The following is a 22,000-nucleotide window of genomic DNA, read 5'->3' on the forward strand; positions in this document are numbered from 1 at the left end:
TGCAATTTGAGTGTTATATCGTCATTAGGAGGCCCTGAACATTACAATTAACCATCAGTTTTGCGTCGGATTCGAAAATCTCGACTCACAGGAGACGGACCATATGGTGCCCGTGGCAGAAATATCCCCTTGGAGACAAGTCGGCTGGTGGACGATGTATTGAAAATCGACGCAATTTGAGTGCTCCATCGTCATTAGGAGGCCATGTACGTTACAATTAACCACCTCTTTTGCGTCAGATTCGAAAATCATGACTCACAGGAGACGGACCATATGGTGCCCGAGGCAGCAATTTCCCCTTGGAGACAAGTCGGCTGCAGGTAGATGTATTGAAACTCGAAGCAATTTGAGTGTTCCATCGTCATTAGGAGGCCCTAAACGTTACAATTAACTATCAGTTTTGCGTCGGATTCGAAAATCTAGAGTCACAGGAGAACGACCATAAGGTGCCCAAGGCAGCAATAGACCCTTGGAGACAAGTCGGCTGAAGGACAATTTATTGAATCTCGACGCAATTTGAGTGTTCCATCGTCATTAGGAGGCCCTGACGTTACAAGTAATTATCAGTTTTTCGTCGGATTCGGCAATCTAGACTCACAGGAGGACGACAATAAGGTGCCCGAGGCAGCAATAAACCCTTGGAGACAAATCGGCTGGAGGACGATGTATTGAATCTCGACGCAATTTGAGAGTTCCACCGTCATTAGGAGTACCAGAACGTTACAATTGACTATCAGTTTTGCGTCGGACTCGAGAATCTAGAGTCACAGGAGAACGACCATAAGGTGCCCGAGGCAGAAATAGACCCTTGGAGACAAGTCGCCTGAAGGACGATGTATTGAATCTCGACGCAATTTGAGTGTTCCATCGTCATTAGAAGGCCCTGAACGTTACAATTAACTATCAGTTTCGCTTCGGATACGACAATCTAGACTAACAGGAGACTGACCATATGGTGCCCGAGGCAGCAATAGACCCTTGGGAAACAAGTCGGCCGGAGGACGATGTATTGAATCTCGAGCAATTTGAGAGTTCCATCGTCATTAGGAGGCCCTGAACGTTACAACTAACTATCAGTTTTGCGTCTGATTCGAAAAACAAGACTCACAGGACAACGACCATAAGATGCCCGAGGCGGCAATAACCCCTTGGAGACAAGTCGGCTGGAGGAAGTGGTATTGAATCCTGACGCAATTTGAGTGTTCCATCGTCATTAGGAGGCCCTGGACGTAATTAACTATCAGTTATGCGTCGAATTTCAAAATCTAGAGTCACAGGAGAACGACCATAAGGTGATCGACGCAGCAATAACCCCTTGGAGACAAGTCGGCTGAAGGACGATGTATTGAATCTCGACAGAATTTGAGTGTTCCATCGTCATTAGGAGACCCTGTACATTACAATTAACCATCAGTTTTGCGTCGGATTCGAAAATCTAGACTCACAGGAGAAGGCCCAAAGGTGCCAGAGGCAGCAGTAGACCCTTGGAGACAAGTCGGCTGGAGGACCATGTATTGAATCTCGACGCAATTTGAGTATTCCATCGTCACTAGGGGACCCTGAACGTTACAGTTAACTATCAGTTTTGCATCGAATTCGAAAATCTAGACTCACAGGAGGACGACCATAAGGTGCCCGACACAGCAATATCCCCTTGGAGACAAGTCGGCTGTACGACGATGTATTGAATCTCGACGCAATTTGAGTGTCCCATCGTCATTAGGAGGCCCTGAACGTTACAATTAACTATCAGTTTCGCTTCGGATACGACAATCTAGACTATCAGGAGACTGACCATATGGTGCCCGAGGCAGCAATATCCCCTTGGAGACAAGTCGGCTGGAGGCTGACGTATTGAATCTCATCGCAATTTGAGTGTTCCATCGTCATTAGGAGGCCCTGAAAGTTACAATTAACTATCAGTTTTGCGTCGGATTCGAGAATCTAGATTCACAGGATAACGACCAACAGGCGCCCGAGGCAACAGTGGACCCTTGGAGACAAGTTGGCTGGAGGACTATGTATTGAATTGCGACGGAATTTGAGCGTTCCATCGTCATTAGAAGGCCCTGAACGATACAATTAACTGTCAGTTTTGCGTCGGATTCGAAAATCTAGACTCACAGGAGAACGACCATAAGGTGCCCGAGACAGCAATAGTCCCTTGGAGACCAGTCGGCTGAAGGACGATGTATTGAATCTCGACGCAATTTGAGTGTTCCATCGTCATTAGGAGGCCCTGAACGTTACAATTAACTATCAGTTTCGCTTCGGATACGAAAATCTAGACTAACAGCAGACTGACCATATGGTGCCCAAGGCAGCAATATCCCTTTGGAGACAAGTCGGCTGGAGGACGATGGATTGAATCTTGACGCAATTTGAGTGTTCCATCGTCATTGGGAGGCCCTGAACGTTACAATTAACTATCAGTTTCGCGTCGGATACGAAAATCTAGACTCACAGGAGACGGACCATATGGTGCCCGAGGCAGAAATATAACCTTGGAGACAAGTCGGCTGGAGGACGATGTATTGAATCTCGAAGCAATTTGAGTATTCCATCGTCATTAGGAGGCTCTGACCGTTACAATTTACTAACAGTTTTGCGTCGTATTCGAAAATCTAGAGTCACAGGATAACGACCATAAGGTGCCCGAGGCAGCAATATCCCCTTGGAGACAAGTCGGCTGGAGGACGATGTATTGAATGTCGACGCAATTTGAGTGTTCCATCGTCATTAGGAGGCCCTGAACGTTACAACTAACTATCAGTTTTGCGTCTGATTCGAAAAACAAGACTCACAGGACAACGACCATAAGATGCCCGAGGCAGCAATAACCCCTTGGAGACAAGTCGGCTGGAGGAAGTGGTATTGAATCCTGACGCAATTTGAGTGTTCCATCGTCATTAGGAGGCCCTGAACGTAATTAACTATCAGTTATGCGTCGAATTTCAAAATCTAGAGTCACAGGAGAACGACCATAAGGTGATCGACGCAGCAATAACCCCTTGGAGACAAGTCGGCTGAAGGACGATGTATTGAATCTCGACAAAATTTGAGTGTTCCATCGTCATTAGGAGACCCTGTACATTACAATTAACCATCAGTTTTGCGTCGGATTCGAAAATCTAGACTCACAGGAGAAGGCCCAAAGGTGCCAGAAGTAGCAGTAGACCCTTGGAGACAAGTCGGCTGGAGGACCATGTATTGAATCTCGACGGAATTTGAGTATTCCATCGTCATTAGGGGACCCTGAACGTTACAGTTAACTATCAGTTTTGCATCGAATTCGAAAATCTACACTCACAGGAGGACGACCATAAGGTGCCCGACACAGCAATATCCCCTTGGAGACAAGTCGGCTGGACGACGATGTATTGAATCTCGACGCAATTTGAGTGTCCCATCGTCATTTGGAGTCCATGAACGTTACAATTAAACATCTGTTTTGCGTTGGATTCGAAAATCAAGACTCACAGGAGACGGACCATAAGGTGCCCGAGGCAGCAATGTCCCCTTGGAGACAAGTCGGCTGGTGGACGATGTATTGAGTCTCGACGCAATTTGAGTGTTCTATCGTCAGTAGGAAGCCCTCAACGTTACAATTAACTATCAGTTTCGCGTCGGATACGAAAATCTAGACTCACAGGAGACGGACCATATGGTGCCCGAGGCAGAAATATCCCCTTGGAGACAAGTCAGCTGGAGGACGATGTATCGAATCTCGAAGCAATTTGAGTATTCCATCGTCATTAGGAGGCTCTGACCGTTACAATTTACTATCAGTCTTGCGTCGTATTCGAAAATCTAGAGTCACAGGAGAACGACCATAAGGTGCCCGAGGCAGCAATATCCCCTTGGAGACAAGTCGGCTGGAGGACGATGTATTGAATCTCGACGCAATTTGTGTGTTCCATCGTCATTAGGAGGCCATGAACGTTACAATTAACCATCTGTTTTGCAACGGATTCGAAAATCAAAACTCACAGTAGAACGACGAAAAGGCGCCCGAGGCAACTTGGAGACAAGTCGGTTGGAGGACGATGTATTGAATCTCGTCGCAATTTGAATGTTCCATCGTCATTAGGAGGCCCTGAACGTCATAATTAACTATGAGTTTTGCGTCGGATTCGAAAATCTAGACTCACAGGCAGCAATCGACCCTTGGAGACAAATCGGCTGGAGAACGATGTATTGAATTGCGATGCAATTTGAGTGTTACATCGTCATTAGGAGGCCCTGAACATTACAATTAACCATCAGTTTTGCGTCGGATTCGAAAATCTAGACTCACAGGAGACGGACCATATGGTGCCCGAGGCAGAAATATCCCCTTGCAGACAAGTCGGTTGGAGGACGATGTATTGAATCGCGACGCAGTTCGAATGTTCCATCGTCATTCGTAGGCCCTAAACGTTTCAATTAAGTATCAGTTTTGCGTCGGATTCGATAATCTAGACTCACAGGGAACGACCATGAGGTGTCCGAGGCAGCAATAGACCCTTGAAGACAAGTGGGCTGTACGACGATGTATTGAATCTCGACGCAATGTGGTGTTCCATCGTCATTAGGATGCCCTGAACGTTATCATTAACTATCAGATTTGCGTCGGATTAGAAAATCTAGAGTCACAGGAGAACGACCATAAGGTGCCAGAGGCAGCAATATCCCCACGGAGACAAGTCGGCTGGAGGACGATGTATTGAATCTCGACGCAATTTGAGTGTTCCATCGTCATTAGGAGGCCCTGAACGTTACAATTAACTATCAGTTTCGCTTCGGATACGACAATCTAGACTATCAGGAGACTGACCATATGGTGCCCGAGGCAGCAATATCCCCTTGGAGACAAGTCGGCTGGAGGCTGATGTATTGAATCTCATCGCAATTTGAGTGTTCCATCGTCATTAGGAAGCCCTGAAAGTTACAATTAACTATCAGTTTTGCGTCGGATTCGAGAATCTAGATTCACAGGATAACGACCAACAGGCGCCCGAGGCAACAGTAGACACTTGGAGACAAGTCGGCTGGAGGACTATGTATTGAATTGCGACGGAATTTGAGCGTTCCATCGTCATTAGAAGGCCCTGAACGATACAATTAACTGTCAGTTTTGCGTCGGATTCAAAAATCTAGACTCACAGGAGAACGACCATAAGGTGCCCGAGACAGCAATAGTCCCTTGGAGACCAGTCGGCTGAAGGTCGATGTATTGAATCTCGACGCAATTTGAGTGTTCCATCGTCATTGGGAGGCCCTGAACGTTACAATTAACTGTCAGTTTCGCGTCGGATACGAAAATCTAGACTCACAGGAGACGGACCATATGGTGCCCGAGGCAGAAATATCCCCTTGCAGACAAGTCGGTTGGAGGACGATGTATTGAATCGCGACGCAGTTCGAATGTTCCATCGTCATTCGTAGGCCCTAAACGTTTCAATTAAGTATCAGTTTTGCGTCGGATTCGATAATCTAGACTCACAGGGAACGACCATGAGGTGTCCGAGGCAGCAATAGACCCTTGAAGACAAGTCGGCTGTACGACGATGTATTGAATCTCGACGCAATGTGGTGTTCCATCGTCATTAGGATGCCCTGAACGTTATCATTAACTTTCAGATTTGCGTCGGATTAGAAAATCTAGAGTCACAGGAGAACGACCATAAGGTGCCAGAGGCAGCAATATCCCCTTGGAGACAAGTCGGCTGGAGGACGATGTATTGAATCTCGACGCAATTTGAGTGTTCCATCGTCATTAGGAGGCCCTGAACGTTACAATTAACTATCAGTTTCGCTTCGGATACGACAATCTAGACTATCAGGAGACTGACCATATGGTGCCCGAGGCAGCAATATCCCCTTGGAGACAAGTCGGCTGGAATCTGATGTATTGAATCTCATCGCAATTTGAGTGTTCCATCGTCATTAGGAGGCCCTGAAAGTTACAATTAACTATCAGTTTTGCGTCGGATTCGAGAATCTAGATTCACAGGATAACGACCAACAGGCGCCCGAGGCAACAGTAGACCCTTGGAGACAAGTCGGCTGGAGGACTATGTATTGAATTGCGACGGAATTTGAGCGTTCCATCGTCATTAGAAGGCCCTGAACGATACAATTAACTGTCAGTTTTGCGTCGGATTCGAAAATCTAGACTCACAGGAGAACGACCATAAGGTGCCCGAGACAGCAATAGTCCCTTGGAGACCAGTCGGCTGAAGGACGATGTATTGAATCTCGACGCAATTTGAGTGTTCCATCGTCATTGGGAGGCCCTGAACGTTACAATTAACTATCAGTTTCGCGTCGGATACGAAAATCTAGACTCACAGGAGACGGACCATATGGTGCCCGAGGCAGAAATATAACCTTGGAGACAAGTCGGCTGGAGGACGATGTATTGAATCTCGAAGCAATTTGAGTATTCCATCGTCATTAGGAGGCTCTGACCGTTACAATTTACTAACAGTTTTGCGTCGTATTCGAAAATCTAGAGTCACAGGAGAACGACCATAAGGTGCCCGAGGCAGCAATATCCCCTTGGAGACAAGTCGCTGGAGGACGATGTATTGAATGTCGACGCAATTTGAGTGTTCCATCGTCATTAGGAGGACATGAACGTTACAATTATCCATCTGTTTTGCGTCGGATTCGAAAATCAAGACTCACAGGAGAACGACGAAAGGCGCCCGAGGCAACAATAGACCCTTGGAGACAAGTCGGTTGGAGGACGATGTATTGAATCGCGACGCAATTCGGGTGTTCCATCGTTATTCGTAGGCCCTAAACGTTTCAATTAAGTATCAGTTTTGCGTCGGGTTAGATAATCTAGGCTCACAGGAGAACGACCATGAGATGCCCGAGGCAGCAATAGACCCTTGAAGACAAGCCGGCTGGACGACGATGTATTGAATCTCGACGCAATGTGGTGTTCCATCGTCATTAGGAGGCCCTGAACGTTACAATTAACTATCAGATTTGCGTCGGACTCGAAAATCTAGACTCACAGGAGAACGACTACACGGTGCCCGTGGCAGCAATAGACCCTTGGAGACAAGTCGGCTGAAGGACGATGTATTGAATCTCGACGCAATTTGAGTGTTCCATCGTCATTAGGAGGCCCCGAACGTTTCAATTAACTATCAGTTTCGCGTCGGATACGAAAATCTAGACCCACAGGAGACGGACCTATGGTGCCCGAGGCAGCAATATCCCCTTGGAAACAAGTCGGCTGGAGGACGATGTATCGAATCTCGAAGCAATTTGAGTGTTCCATCGTCATTAGGAGGCTCTGAACTTTACAATTTACTATCAGTTTTGCGTCGTATTCGAAATCTAGAGTCACAGGAGAACGACCATAACGTGCCCGAGGCAGCAATATGCCCTTGGAGACAAGTCGGCTGGAGGACGATGTATTGAATATCGACGCAATTTGAGTGTTCCATCGTCATTAGGAGGCCGAGAACGTACAATTAACCATGTGTTTTGCGTCGGATTCGAAAATCAAGACTCACAGGAGACGGACCATATGGTGCCCGAGGCAGCAATATTCCCTTGGAGGCAAGTCGGCTGGAGGAAGATGTATTGAATCTCGAAGCAATTTGAGTGTTCCATCGTTATTAGGAGGACTTGAACGTTACAATAAACTATCAGATTTGAGTCGGATTCGAAATCTAGAGTCACAGGAGAACGACCATAAGGCGCCCGAGCAGCAATAGACCCATGGAGACAAGTCGGCTGAAGGACAATGTATTGATTCTCGACGCAATTTGAGTGTTCCATCGTCATTAGGAGGCCCTGACGTTACAATTAACTATCAGTTTTGCGTCGGATACGACATTCCAGACTCACAGGAGAACGACAATGAGGTGCCCGAGGCAGTAATAGACACTTGGGGACAAGTCGGCTGGAGGACGATGTATTGTATCTCGACGAAATTTGAGTGTTCCATCGTAATTAGGTAGCCGCTGAACGTTAAAATTAATTATCGTTTTTGCGTCGGATTCGAAAATCTAGAGTCACAGTTGAACGACCATAATGTGCTCGAGGCAGCAATAGTCCCTTGGAGACAAGTCGACTGAAGGACGATGTATTGAATCTGGACGCAATTTGAGTGTTCCATCGCCATTAGGAGGCCCTGAACGTTACAATTAACTATCAGTTTCGCTTCGGATACGAAAATCTAGACTAACAGGAGACTGACCATATGGTGCGACTCAGCAATATCCCCTTGGAGACAAGTCGGCTGGAGGCCGATGTATTGAATCTCGTCACAGTTTGAGTGTTCCATCGTCATTAGGAGGCCCTGAAAGTTACAATTAACTATCAGTTTTGCGGCGTATTCGATATTCTAAACCCACAGGATAACGACCAAAAGGCGCCCGAGGCAACAATAGACCCTAGGAGACAAGTCGGCTGGAGGACTATGTATCGAATTGCGACGGAATTTGGCCGTTCCATCGTCATTAAAAGGCCCTGACCGTTACAATTAACTATCAGTTTCGCTTCGGATACGAAATCTAGACTAACAGGAGACTGACCATATGGTGCCCGAGGCAGCAATAGCCCCTTGGAGACAAGTCAGCTCGAGGACGATGTATTGAATCTCGACGCAATTTGCGTGTTCCATCGCCATTAGGAGGCCATGATCGTTACAATTAACCATCTGATTTGCGTTGGATTCGAAAATCTAGACTCACAGGAGACGGACCATAAGGTGCCCGAGGCAGCAATAGGCCCTTGGAGACAAGTCGGCTGGTGTACGATGTATTGAATCTCGACGCAATTTGCGTGTTCCATCGTCATTAGGAGGCCATGAACGTTACAATTAACCATCTGTTTTGCGTTGGATTCGAAAATCAAGACTCACAGGAGACGGACCATAAGGTGCCCGAGGGAGCAATAGGCCTTGGAGACAAGTCGGCTGGAGGACGATGTATTGAATCTTGACGCAATTTGAGTGTTCCATCGACATTACGAGGCCCTGAACGTAATTAACTATCAGTTATGCGTCGGATTCGAAAATCTAGACTCACAGGAGAACGGCCACAAGGTGCCCGAGGCAGCAATAAACCCTTGGACAAAAGTCGGCTGGAGGCCGAAGTATTGAATCTCGATGCAACTTGAGTGTTCCGTCGTCATTAGGAGGCCCTGAACATTACAATTAACCATCAGTTTTGCTACGGATTCGAAAATCTAGACTCACAGGAGACGGACCATAAGGTGCCCGAGGCAGCAGTATCCCTTGGAGACAAGTCGGCTGGAGGACGATGTATTGAATCTCGTCGCAATTTGAGTGTTCCATCGTCGTTAGGAGGCCCTGAAATTACAATTAACTATCCGTTTTGCGTCGGATTCGATAATCTAGGCTCACAGGATTACGACCAAAAGGCGCCCGAGGCAACAGTAGACCCTTGGAGACCAGTCGGCTGGAGGACTATGTATTGAATTGCGACGGAATTTGAGCGTTCCATCGTCATTAGAAGGCCCTGAACGATACAATTAACTGTCAGTTTTGCGTCGGATTCGAAAATCTAGACTCACAGGAGAACGACCATAAGGTGCCCGAGACAGCAATAGTCCCTTGGAGACCAGTCGGCTGAAGGACGATATATTGAATCTCGACGCAATTTGAGTGTTCCATCGTCATTAGGAGGCCCTGAACGTTGCAATTACTATCAGTTTTGCGGCGTATTCGATAATCTAAACCCACAGGATAACGACAAAAAGGCGCCCGAGGCAACAATAGACCCTAGGAGACAAGTCGGCTGGAGGACTATGTATCGAATTGCGACGGAATTTGGGCGTTCCATCGTCATTAAAAGGCCCTGAACATTACAATTAACTATCAGTTTTGCGTCGGATTCGAAAATCTAGACTCACAGTAGAACGACCATAAGGTGCCCGAGACAGCAATAGACCTTAAAGACAAGTCGGCTGAAGGACGACGTATTGTATCTCGACGCAATTTGAGTGGTCCATCGTCATTAGAGGCCCCTGACCGTTACAATTAACTATCAGTTTCGCTTCGGATACGAAAATGTAGACTAACAGGAGACTGACCATGTGGTGCCCGAGGCAGCAATAGCCCCTTGGAGACAAGTCAGCTGGAGGACGATGTATTGAATCTCGACGCAATTTGCGTGTTCCATCGCCATTAGGAGGCCATGATCGTTGCAATTAACCATTTGATTTGCGTTGGATTCGAAAATCTAGACTCACAGGAGACGGACCATAAGGTGCCCGAGGCTGCAATAGGCCTTGGAGACAAGTCGGCTGGTGTACGATGTATTGAATCTCGACGCAATTTGCGTGTTCCATCGTCATTAGGCGGCATGGACGTTACAATTAACCATCTGTTTTGCGTTGGATTCGAAATCAAGACTCCCAGGAGACGGACCATAAGGTGCCCGAGGGAGCAATAGGCCCTTGGAGACAAGTCGGCTGGAGGTCGATGTATTGAATCTTGATGCAATTTGAGTGTTCCATCGACATTACGAGGCCCTGAACGTAATTAACTATCAGTATGCGTCGGATTCGAAAATCTAGACTCACAGGAGAACGGCCACAAGGTGCCCGAGGCAGCAATAAACCCTTGGACAAAAGTCGCTGGAGGCCGATGTATTGAATCTCGATGCAACTTGAGTGTTCCGTCGTCATTAGGAGGCCCTGTACAATTAACCATCAGTTTTGCTACGGATTCGAAAATCTAGACTCACAGGAGACGGATCATAACGTGCCCGAGGCAGCAGTAGATCCTTGGAGACACGTCGGCTGAAGGACAATGCATTGAATCTCGACGCAATTTGAGTGTTCCATCGTCATTAGGAGGTCCTGAACGTTACAATTAACTATTAGTTTTGCGTCGGATTCGACAATCAAGACTCACAGGAGAACGACAATAAGGTGCCCGAGGCAGCAATAAACCCTTGGACAAAAGTCGGCTGGAGGCCGATGTATTGAATCTCGATGCAACTTGAGTGTTCCGTCGTCATTAGGAGGCCCTGAACATTACAATTAACCATCAGTTTTGCTACGGATTCGAAAATCTAGACTCACAGGAGACGGACCATAACGTGCCCGAGGCAGCAGTAGACCCTTGGAGACAAGTCGGCTGTAGGACGATGTATTGAATCTAGACGCAATTTGAGTGTTCCATCGTCATTAGGAAGTCCTGAACCTTACAATTAACTATCAGTTTTGCGTCGGAATCGAAATTCTAGACTCACAGGAGACGGACCATATGGTGACCGAGGCAGCAATATCTCCTTGGAGACAAGTAGGCTGGAGGACGGAGTATTGAATCTCGACGCAATTTGAATGTTCCATCGTCATTAGGAGGCCCTGAACGTCATAATTAACTATGAGTTTTGCGTCGGATTCGAAAATCTAGACTCACAGGCAGCAGTCGACCCTTGGAGACAAATCGGCTGGAGAACGATGTATTGAATTGCGATGCAATTTGAGTGTTACATCGTCATTAGGAGGCCCTGAACATTACAATTAACCATCAGTTTTGCGTCAGATTCGAAAATCTAGACTCACAGGAGACGGACCATATGGTGCCCGAGGCAGAAATATCCCCTTGGAGACAAGTCGGCTGGAGGACGATGTATTGAATCTCGTCGCAATTTGAGTGTTCCATCGTCGTTAGGAGGCCCTGAAAATTACAATTAACTATCCGTTTTGCGTCGGATTCGATAATCTAGGCTCACAGGATTACGACCAAAAGGCGCCCGAGGCAACAGTAGACCCTTGGAGACAAGTCGGCTGGAGGACTATGTATTGAATTGCGACGGAATTTGAGCGTTCCATCGTCATTACAAGGCCCTGAACGATACAATTAACTGTCAGTTTTGCGTCGGATTCGAAAATCTAGACTCACAGGAGAACGACCATGAGGTGCCCGACACAGCAATAGTCCCTTGGAGACCAGTCGGCTGAAGGACGATATATTGAATCTCGACGCAATTTGAGTGTTCAATCGTCATTAGGAGGCCCTGAACGTTACAATTAACTATCAGTTTCGCTTCTGATACGAAAATCTAGACTAACAGCAGACTGACCATGTGGTGCCCAAGGCAGCAATATCCCTTTGGAAACAAGACGGCTGGAGGACGATGTATTGAATCTTGACGCAGTTTGAGTGTTCCATCGTCATTAGGAGGCCCTGAACGTTACAATTAACTATCAGATTTGCGTCGGATTCGATAATCTAGACTCACAGGATTACGACCAAAAGGCGCCCGAGGCAACAGTAGACCCTTGGAGACAAGTCGGCTCGAGGACTATGTATTGAATTGCGACGGAATTTGAGCGTTCCATCGTCATTAGAAGGCCCTGAACGATACAATTAACTGTCAGTTTTGCGTCGGATTCGAAAATCAAGACTCACAGGAGACGGACCATATGGTGCCCGAGGCAGCTATAGTCCCTTGGAGACAAGTCGACTGAAGGACGATGTATTGAATCTGGACGCAATTTGAGTGTTCCATCGCCATTAGGAGGAACTGAACGTTACAATTAACTATCAGTTTCGCTTCGGATACGAAAATCTAGACTAACAGGAGACTGACCATATGGTGCCGACTCAGCAATATCCCCTTGGAGACAAGTCGGCTGGAGGCCGATGTATTGAATCTCGTCGCAGTTTGAGTGTTCCATCGTCACTAGGAGGCCCTGAAAGTTACAATTAACTATCAGTTTTGCGGCGTATTCGATAATCTAAACCCACAGGATAACGACCAAAAGGCTCCCGAGGCAACAATAGACCCTAGGAGACAAGTCGGCTGGAGGACTATGTATCGAATTGCGACGGAATTTGGGCGTTCCATCGTCATTAAAAGGCCCAGAACATTACAATTAACTATCAGTTTTGCGTCGGATTCGAAAATCTAGACTTACAGTAGAACGACCATAAGGTGCCCGAGACAGCAATAGACCCTTGGAGACAAGTCGGCTGAAGGACGACGTATTGTATCTCGACGCAATTTGAGTGGTCCATCGTCATTAGGAGGCCCTGAACGTTACAATTAACTATCAGTTTCGCTTCGGATACGAAAACTTAGACTAACAGGAGACTGACCATATGGTGCCCGAGGCAGCAATAGCCCCTTGGAGACAAGTCAGCTGGAGGACGATGTATTGAATCTCAACGCAATTTGCGTGTTCCATCGTCATTAGGAGGCCATGATCGTTACAATTAACCATCTGATTTGCGTTGGATTCGAAAATCTAGACTCACAGGAGACGGACCATAAGGTGCCCGAGGCAGCAATAGGCCCTTGGAGACAAGTCGGCTGGTGTACGATGTATTGAATCTCGACGCAATTTGCGTGTTCCATCGACATTAGGCGGCCATGAACGTTACAATTAACCATCTGTTTTGCGCTGGATTCGAAAATCTAGACTCACAGGAGACGGACCATAAGGTCCCCGAGGCAGCAATGGGCCCTTGGAGAAGAGTCGGCTGGAGGACGATGTATTGAATCTTGACGCAATTTGAGTGTTCCATCGACATTAGGAGGCCCTGAACGTAATTAACTATCAGTTATGCGTCGGATTCGAAAATCTAGACTCACAGGAGAACGGCCACAAGGTGCCCGAGGCAGCAATAAACCCTTGGACAAAGGTCGGCTGGAGGCCGAAGTATTGAATCTCGATGCAATTTGAGAGTTCCGTCGTCATTAGGAGGCCCTGAACATTACAATTAACCATCAGTTTTGCTACGGATTCGAAAATCTAGACTCACAGGAGACGGACCATAAGGTGCCCGAGGCAGCAGTAGACCCTTGGAGACACGTCGGCTGAAGGACAATGCATTGAATCTCGACGCAATTTGAGTGTTCCATCGTCATTAGGAGGCCCTGAACGTTACAATTAGCTATCAGTTTCGCGTCGGATACGAAAATCTAGACTCACAGGAGAAGGACCATATGGTGCTCGAGGCAGCATTATCCCCTTGGAGACAAGTCGGCTGGAGGACGGTGTATTGTATCTCGACGCAATTTGAGAGTTCCATCGTCATTAGGAGGCCCTGAACGTTACAATTAACTATCATTTTCACGTCGTATTCGAAAATCTAGAGTCACAAGAGAACGACCATAAGGTGCCCGAGGCAGCAATAGACCCTTGGAGAAAAGTCGGCTGGAGGCCGAAGTATTGAATCTCGACGCAATTTGAGTGTTTCATCGTCATTAGGAAGCCCTGATCGTTACAATTAACTATCAGTTTTGCGTCGGATTCGAAAATCTAGACACACAGGAGACGGACCATATGGTGCCCGAGGCAGCAACATCCCCCTGGACACAATTCGGCTGGGGGACGGTGTATTGAATCTCGACGCAATTTGAGTGTTCCATCGTCATTAGGAGGCCCTGAACGCCACAATTAACTATCAGTTTTGCGTCGGATTCGAAAATCTAGACTCACAGGAGAACGACCAAAAGGTGCCCGAGGCAGCAATAGACCCTTGGAGAAAAGTCGGCTGGAGGCCGAAGTATTGAATCTCGACGCAGTTTGAGTGTTCCATCGTCATTAGGAAGCCCTGATCGTTACAATTAACTATCAGTTTTGCGTCGGATTCGAAAATCTAGACACACAGGAGACGGACCATATGGTGCCCGAGGCAGCAATATCCCCCTGGAGACAATTCGGCTGGGGGACGGTGTATTGAATCTCAAAGCAATTTGAGTGTTCCATCGTCATTAGGAGGCCCTGAACGCCACAATTAACTATCAGTTTTGCGTCGGATTCGAAAATCTAGACTCACAGGAGAACGACCAAAAGGTGCCCGAGGCAGCAATAGACCCTTGGAGAAAAGTCGGCTGGAGGCCGAAGTATTGAATCTCGACGCAATTTGAGTGTTCCATCGTCATTAGGAGGCCCTGAACGTTACAGTTAACAATCAGTTTGGCGTCGGATTCGAAAATCTAGACTCACAGGAGAAGGACCATATGGTGCCCGAGACAGCAATATCCCCTTGGAGACAAGTCGGCTGGAGGACGATGTATTGAATCTCGACGCAATTTGAGTGTTCCATCGTCATTAGGAGGCCCTGAACGTTACAATTAATTATCAGTTTCGCGTCGGATACGAAAATCTAGACTCACAGGAGACGGACCATATGGTGTCCGAGGCAGCAATATCCCCTTGGAGACATGTCGGCTGGAGGACGGTGTATTGAATCTCGACGCAATTTGAGAGTTCCATCGTCATTAGGAGAACCTGAACGTTACAATTAACTATCATTTTCACGTCGTATTCAAAAATCTAGAGTCACAGGAGAACGACCATAAGGTGCCCGAGGCAGCAATATCCCCTTGGAGACAAGTCGACTGGAGGACGATGTATTCAATCTCGACGCAATTTCAGTCTTCCATCATCATTAGGAGGCCATGAACGTTACAGTTAACAATCAGTTTTGCGTCGGATTCGAAAATCTAGACTCACAGGAGAACGACCATAAGGTGCCCGAGGCAGCAATATCCCCTTGGAGACAAGTCGGCTTGACGCAATTTGAGTGTTCCAGCGTCATTAGAAGGCCCTGAACGTATTTAACTATCAGTTGTGCATCGGATTCCATAATCTAAACTCACAGGATAACGACCATAGGGTGCCCGAGGCAGCAATAGACACTTGGAGACAAGTCGGCTGGAGGACGATTTATTGAATCTCGGCGCAATTTGCGAGTTCCATCGTCATTAGGAGGAACTGAACGTTACAATTATCTATCAGTTTTGCGACGGACTCGAGAATCTAGAGTCACAGGAGAACGACCATAAGGTGCCCGAGGCAGCACTAGACCCTTGGAGACAAGTCGGCTGAAGGACGATGTATTGAATCTCGACGCAATTTGAGTGTTCCATCGTCATTAGAAGGTTCTGAACGTTACAAATAACTATCAGTCTCGCTTCGGATACGAAAATGTAGACTAACAGGAGACTGACCATATGGTGCCCAAGGCAGCAATATCCCCTTGGAGACAAGTCGGCTGGAGGCCGATGTATTGAATCTCGTCGCAATTTGAATGGTCCATCGTCATTATGAGGCCCTGAAAGTTACAATTAACTATCAGATTTGCGTCGGATTCGACAATCTGGACTCACAGGAGAACGATTATAAGGTGCCCGAGGCAGCAATAGACCTTTGGAGACAAGTCGGCTGGTGGACGGTGTATCGAATCTCGACGCAGTTTGAGAGTTCCATCGTCATTAGGAGGCCCTGAACGTTACAATTAACTATCATTTTCACGTCGTATTCGAAAATCTAGAGTCACAGGAGAACGACCATAAGGCACCCGAAGCAGCAATATCCCCTTGGAGACAATTCGGCTGGTGGACGATGTATTCAATCTCGACGCAATTTGAGTCTTCCATCATCATTAGGAGGCCATGAACGTTTCAATTAACCATCAGTTTTGCGTCGGATTCGAAAATCTAGACTCACAGGAGAACGACCACAAGGTGCCCGAGGCAGCAATAGACCCTTGGAGAAAAGTCGGCTGGAGGCCGAAGTATTGAATCTCGACGCAATTTGAGTGATCCATCGTCATTAGGAGGCCCTGATCGTTGCAATTAACTATCAGTTTTGCGTCGGATTCGAAAACCTAGACACACAGGAGACGGACCATATGGTGCCCGAGGCAGCAATATCCCCCTGGAGACAATTCAGCTGGGGGACGATGTATTGAATCTCGACGCAATTTGAGTGTTCCATCGTCATTAGGATGCCCTGAACGCCGCATTTAACTATCAGTTTTGCGTCGGATTCGAAAATCTAGACTCACAGGAGAACGACTATTAGGTGCCACAGGCAGCAGTAGACCCTTGGAGACAAGTCGGCTGATGGACAATGTATTGAATCTCGACGCAATTTGAGTGTTCCATCGTCATTAGGAGGCCCTGAACGCCGCATTTAACTATCAGTTTTGCGTCGGATTCGAAAATCTTGACTCACAGGGGCCGGATTATATGGTGCCCGAGGCAGCAATATCCCCTTGGAGACAAGTCGGCTGGAGGACGATGTATTTAATCTCGACGCAATATGAGTGTTCCGGCGTCATTAGGAGGTCATGAACGTTACAATTAACAATCTGTTTTGCGTCGTATACGAAAATATAGGCTTACAGGAGACGGAACATAAGGTGCCCGAGGCAGCAATATCCCCTTGGAGACAAGTTGGCTGGAGGACGATGTATTGAATCTCGACAAAATTTGAGTCTTCCATCATCATTAGGAGGCCATGAACGTTACAATTAACCGTCAGTTTTGCGTCGGATTCGAAAATCTAGACTCACTGGAGAACGACCATAAGGTGCCCGAGGCAGCAATATCCCCTTGGAGACAAGTCGGCTGGAGGACGATGTATTTAATCTCGACGCAATATGAGTGTTCCGTCGTCATTAGGAGGTCATGAACGTTACAATTAACAATCTGTTTTGCGTCGTATACGAAAATATAGGCTTACAGGAGACGGAACATAAGGTGCCCGAGGCAGCAATATCCCCTTGGAGACAAGTTGGCTGGAGGACGATGTATTGAATCTCGACAAAATTTGAGTCTTCCATCATCATTAGGAGGCCATGAACGTTACAATTAACCGTCAGTTTTGCGTCGGATACGAAAATCTAGACTCACAGGAGACGGACCATATGGTGCCCGAGGCAGCTATATCCCCTTGGAGACAAGTCGGCTGGAGGACGGTGTATTGAATCTCGACGCAATTTGAGAGTTCCATCGTCATTAGGAGGCCCTGAACGTTTCAATTAACTATCATTTTCACGTCGTATTCGAAAATCTAGAGACACAGGAGAACGACCATAAGGTGCCCGAGGCAGCAATATCCCCTTGGAGACAAGTCGGCTGGAGGACGATGTATTCAATCTCGACGCAATTTGAGTCTTCCATCATCATTAGGAGGCCATGAACGTTACAATTAACCGTCAGTTTTGCGTCGGATTCGAAAATCTAGACTCACTGGAGAACGACCATAAGGTGCCCGAGGCAGCAATATCCCCTTGGAGACAAGTCGGCTGGAGGACGAAATATTGAACCTCGACGCAATTTGAGTGTTCCATCGTTATTAGGAGGCCTTGAACGTTACAATTAACTCTCAGTTTTGCGTCGGATTCGAAAATCAAGACTCACAGGAGAACGAGCATAAGGTGCCCGAGACAGCAATATGCCCTTGGAGACAAGTTGGCTGGACGACGATGTGTTGAATCTCGACGCAATTTGAGAGTTCCATCGTCATTAGGAGGCCCTTAACGTTACAATTAACTATCACTTTCACGTCGAATTCGAAAATCTAGAGTCACAGGAGAACGACCATAAGGTTCCCGAGGCAGCAATATCCCCTTGGAGACAAGTCGGTTGGACGACGATGTATTGAGTCTTGTCGCAATTTGAGTGTTCTAGCGTCATTAGGAGGCCCTGGACGTAATTAACTATCAGTTATGCGTCGGATTCGAAAATCTAGACTCACAGGAGAACGACCACAAGGTGCCCGAGGCAGCAATAGACCCTTGGAGAAAAGTCGGCTGGAGGCCGAAGTATTGAATCTCGACGCAATTTGAGTGATCCATCGTCATTAGGAGGCCCTGATCGTTACAATTAACTATCAGTTTTGCGTCGGATTCGAAAACCTAGACACACATTAGACGGACCATATGGTGCCCGAGGCAGCAATATCCCCCTGGAGACAATTCGGCTGGGGGACGATGTAATGAATCTCGACGCAATTTGAGTGTTCCATCGTCATTAGGAGGCCCTGAACGCCGCATTTAACTATCAGTTTTGCGTCGGATTCGAAAATCTAGACTCACAGGAGAACGACCACAAGGTGCCCGAGGCAGCAATAGACCCTTGGAGAAAAGTCGGCTGGAGGCCGAAGTATTGAATCTCGACGCAATTTGAGTGATCCATCGTCATTAGGAGGCCCTGATCGTTACAATTAACTATCAGTTTTGCGTCGGATTCGAAAACCTAAACACACAGGAGACGGACCATATGGTGCCCGAGGCAGCAATATCGCCCTGGAGACAATTCGGCTGGGGGACGATGTATTGAATCTCGACGCAATTTGAGTGTTCCATCGTCATTAGGATGCCCTGAACGTTTCAATTAACTATCATTTTCACGTCGTATTCGAAAATCTAGAGTCACAGGAGAACGACCATAAGGTGCCCGAGGCAGCAATATCCCCTTGGAGACAAGTCGGCTGGAGGACGATGTATTCAATCTCGACGCAATTTGAGTCTTCCATCATCATTAGGAGGCCATGAACGTTACAATTAACCGTCAGTTTTGCGTCGGATCCGAAAATCTAGACTCACTGGAGAACGACCATAAGGTGCCCGAGGCAGCAATATCCCCTTGGAGACAAGTCGGCTGGAGGACGAAATATTGAACCTCGACGCAATTTGAGTGTTCCATCGTTATTAGGTGGCCTTGAACGTTACAATTAACTCTCAGTTTTGCGTCGGATTCGAAAATCTAGACTCACAGGAGAACGAGCATAAGGTGCCCGAGACAGCAATATCCCCTTGGAGACAAGTCGGCTGGACGACGATGTGTTGAATCTCGACGCAATTTGAGAGTTCCATCGTCATTAGGAGGCCCTTAACGTTACAATTAAGTATCACTTTCACGTCGTATTCGTAAATCTAGAGTCACAGGAGAACGACCATAAGGTGCCCGAGGCAGCAATATCCCCTTGGAGACAAGTCGGCTGGAGGACGATGTATTCATTCTCGACGCAATATGAGTCTTCCATCATCATTAGGAGGCCATGAACGTTACAATTAACCATCAGTTTTGCGTCGGATTCGAAAATCTAGACTCACAGGAGAACGAGCATAAGGTGCCCGAGACAGCAATATCCCCTTGGAGACAAGTCGGCTGGACGACGATGTATTGAATCTCGACGCAATTTGAGAGCTCCATCGTCATTAGGAGGCCCTTAACGTTACAATTAACTATCACTTTCACGTCGTATTCGAAAATCTAGAGTCACAGGAGAACGACCATAAGGTGCCCGAGGCAGCAATATCCCCTTGGAGACAAGTCGGCTGGAGGACGATGTATTCATTCTCGACGCAATATGAGTCTTCCATCATCATTAGGAGGCCATGAACGTTACAATTAACCATCAGTTTTGCCTCAGATTCGATAATCTAGACTCACAGGAGAACGACCATAAGGTGCCCGACGCAGCAATATCGCCTTGGAGACAAGTCGGCTGGAGGACGAAATATTGAACCTCAGCGCAATTTGAGTGTTCCATCGTCATTAGGAGGTCTTGAACGCTACAATTAACTATCAGTTTTGCGTCGGATTCGAATATCTAGACTCACAGGAGAACGACCACAAGGTGCCCGAGGCAGCAATAGACCGTTGGAGAAAAGTCAGCTGGAGGCCGAAGTATTGAATCTCGACGCAATTTGAGTGTTCCATCGTCATTAGGAGGCCCTGATCGTTACAATTAACTATCAGTTATGCGTCGGATTCGAAAATCTAGACTCACAGGGGGACGACCAAAAGACGCCAGAAGCAACAATAGATCCTTGGAGGCAAGTCGGTTACAGGACGATGTATTCAATCTCGACGCAATTTGAGTGTTCCATCGTCATTAGGAGGCCATGAACGTTACAATTAACCATCAGTTTTGCGTCGGATTCGAAAATCTAGACTCACAGGAGAACGACCATAAGGTGCCCGAGGCAGCAATATCCCCTTGGAGACAAGTCGGTTGGAGGACGAAATATTGAACCTCGACGCAAATTCAGTGTTCCATCGTCATTAGGAGGCCATGAACGTTACAATTAACTATTAGTTTTGCGACGGATTCGAAATTCTAGACACACAGGAGAACGACCATAAGGTGCCCGAGGCAGCAATATCCCCTTGGAGACAAGTCGGCTGGACGACGATGTATTGAATCTTGTCGCAATTTGAGTGTTCCAACGTCATTAGGAGGCCCTGGACGTAATTAACTATCAGTTATGCGTCGGATTCGAAAATCTAGACTCACAGGAGAACGACCACAAGGTGCCCGAGGCAGCAATAGACCCTTGGAGAAAAGTCGGCTGGAGGCCGAAGTATTGAATCTCGACGCAATTTGAGTGATCCATCGTCATTAGGAGGCCCTGATCGTTACAATTAACTATCAGTTTTGCGTCGGATTCGAAAACCTAGACACACAGGAGACGGACCATATGGTGCCCGAGGCAGAAATATCCCCCTGGAGAAAATTCGGCTGGAGGACGAAATATTGAACCTCGACCCAATTTGAGTGTTCCATCGTTATTAGGAGGCCTTGAACGTTACAATTAACTCTCAGTTTTGCGTCGGATTCGAAAATCTAGACTCACAGGAGAACGAGCATAAGGTGCCCGAGACAGCAATATCCCCTTGGAGACAAGTCGGCTGGACGACGATGTATTGAATCTTGTCGCAATTTGAGTGTTCCAACGTCATTAGGAGGCCCTGGACGTAATTAACTATCAGTTTTGCGTCGGATTCGAAAACCTAGACACACAGGAGACGGACCATATGGTGCCCGAGACAGCAATATCCCCTTGGAGACAAGTCGGCTGGAGGACGATGTATTGAATCTCGACGCAATTTGAGTGTTCCATCGTCATTAGGAGGCCCTGAAAGTTACAATTAATTATCAGTTTCGCGTCGGATACGAAAATCTAGACTCACAGGTGACGGACCATATGGTGTCCGAGGCATCAATATCCCCTTGGAGACATGTCGGCTGGAGGACGGTGTATTGAATCTCGACGCAATTTGAGAGTTCCATCGTCATTAGGAGGCCCTGAACGTTACAATTAACTATCATTTTCACGTCGTATTCAAAAATCTATAGTCACAGGAGAACGACCATAAGGTGCCCGAGGCAGCAATATCCCCTTGGAGACAAGTCGACTGGAGGACGATGTATTCAATCTCGACGCAATTTGAGTCTTCCATCATCATTAGGAGGCCATGAA

This window comes from Schistocerca americana, unplaced genomic scaffold, assembly GCF_021461395.2.
Source record: "Schistocerca americana isolate TAMUIC-IGC-003095 unplaced genomic scaffold, iqSchAmer2.1 HiC_scaffold_17, whole genome shotgun sequence".
Lineage (NCBI taxonomy): Eukaryota > Metazoa > Arthropoda > Insecta > Orthoptera > Acrididae > Schistocerca > Schistocerca americana.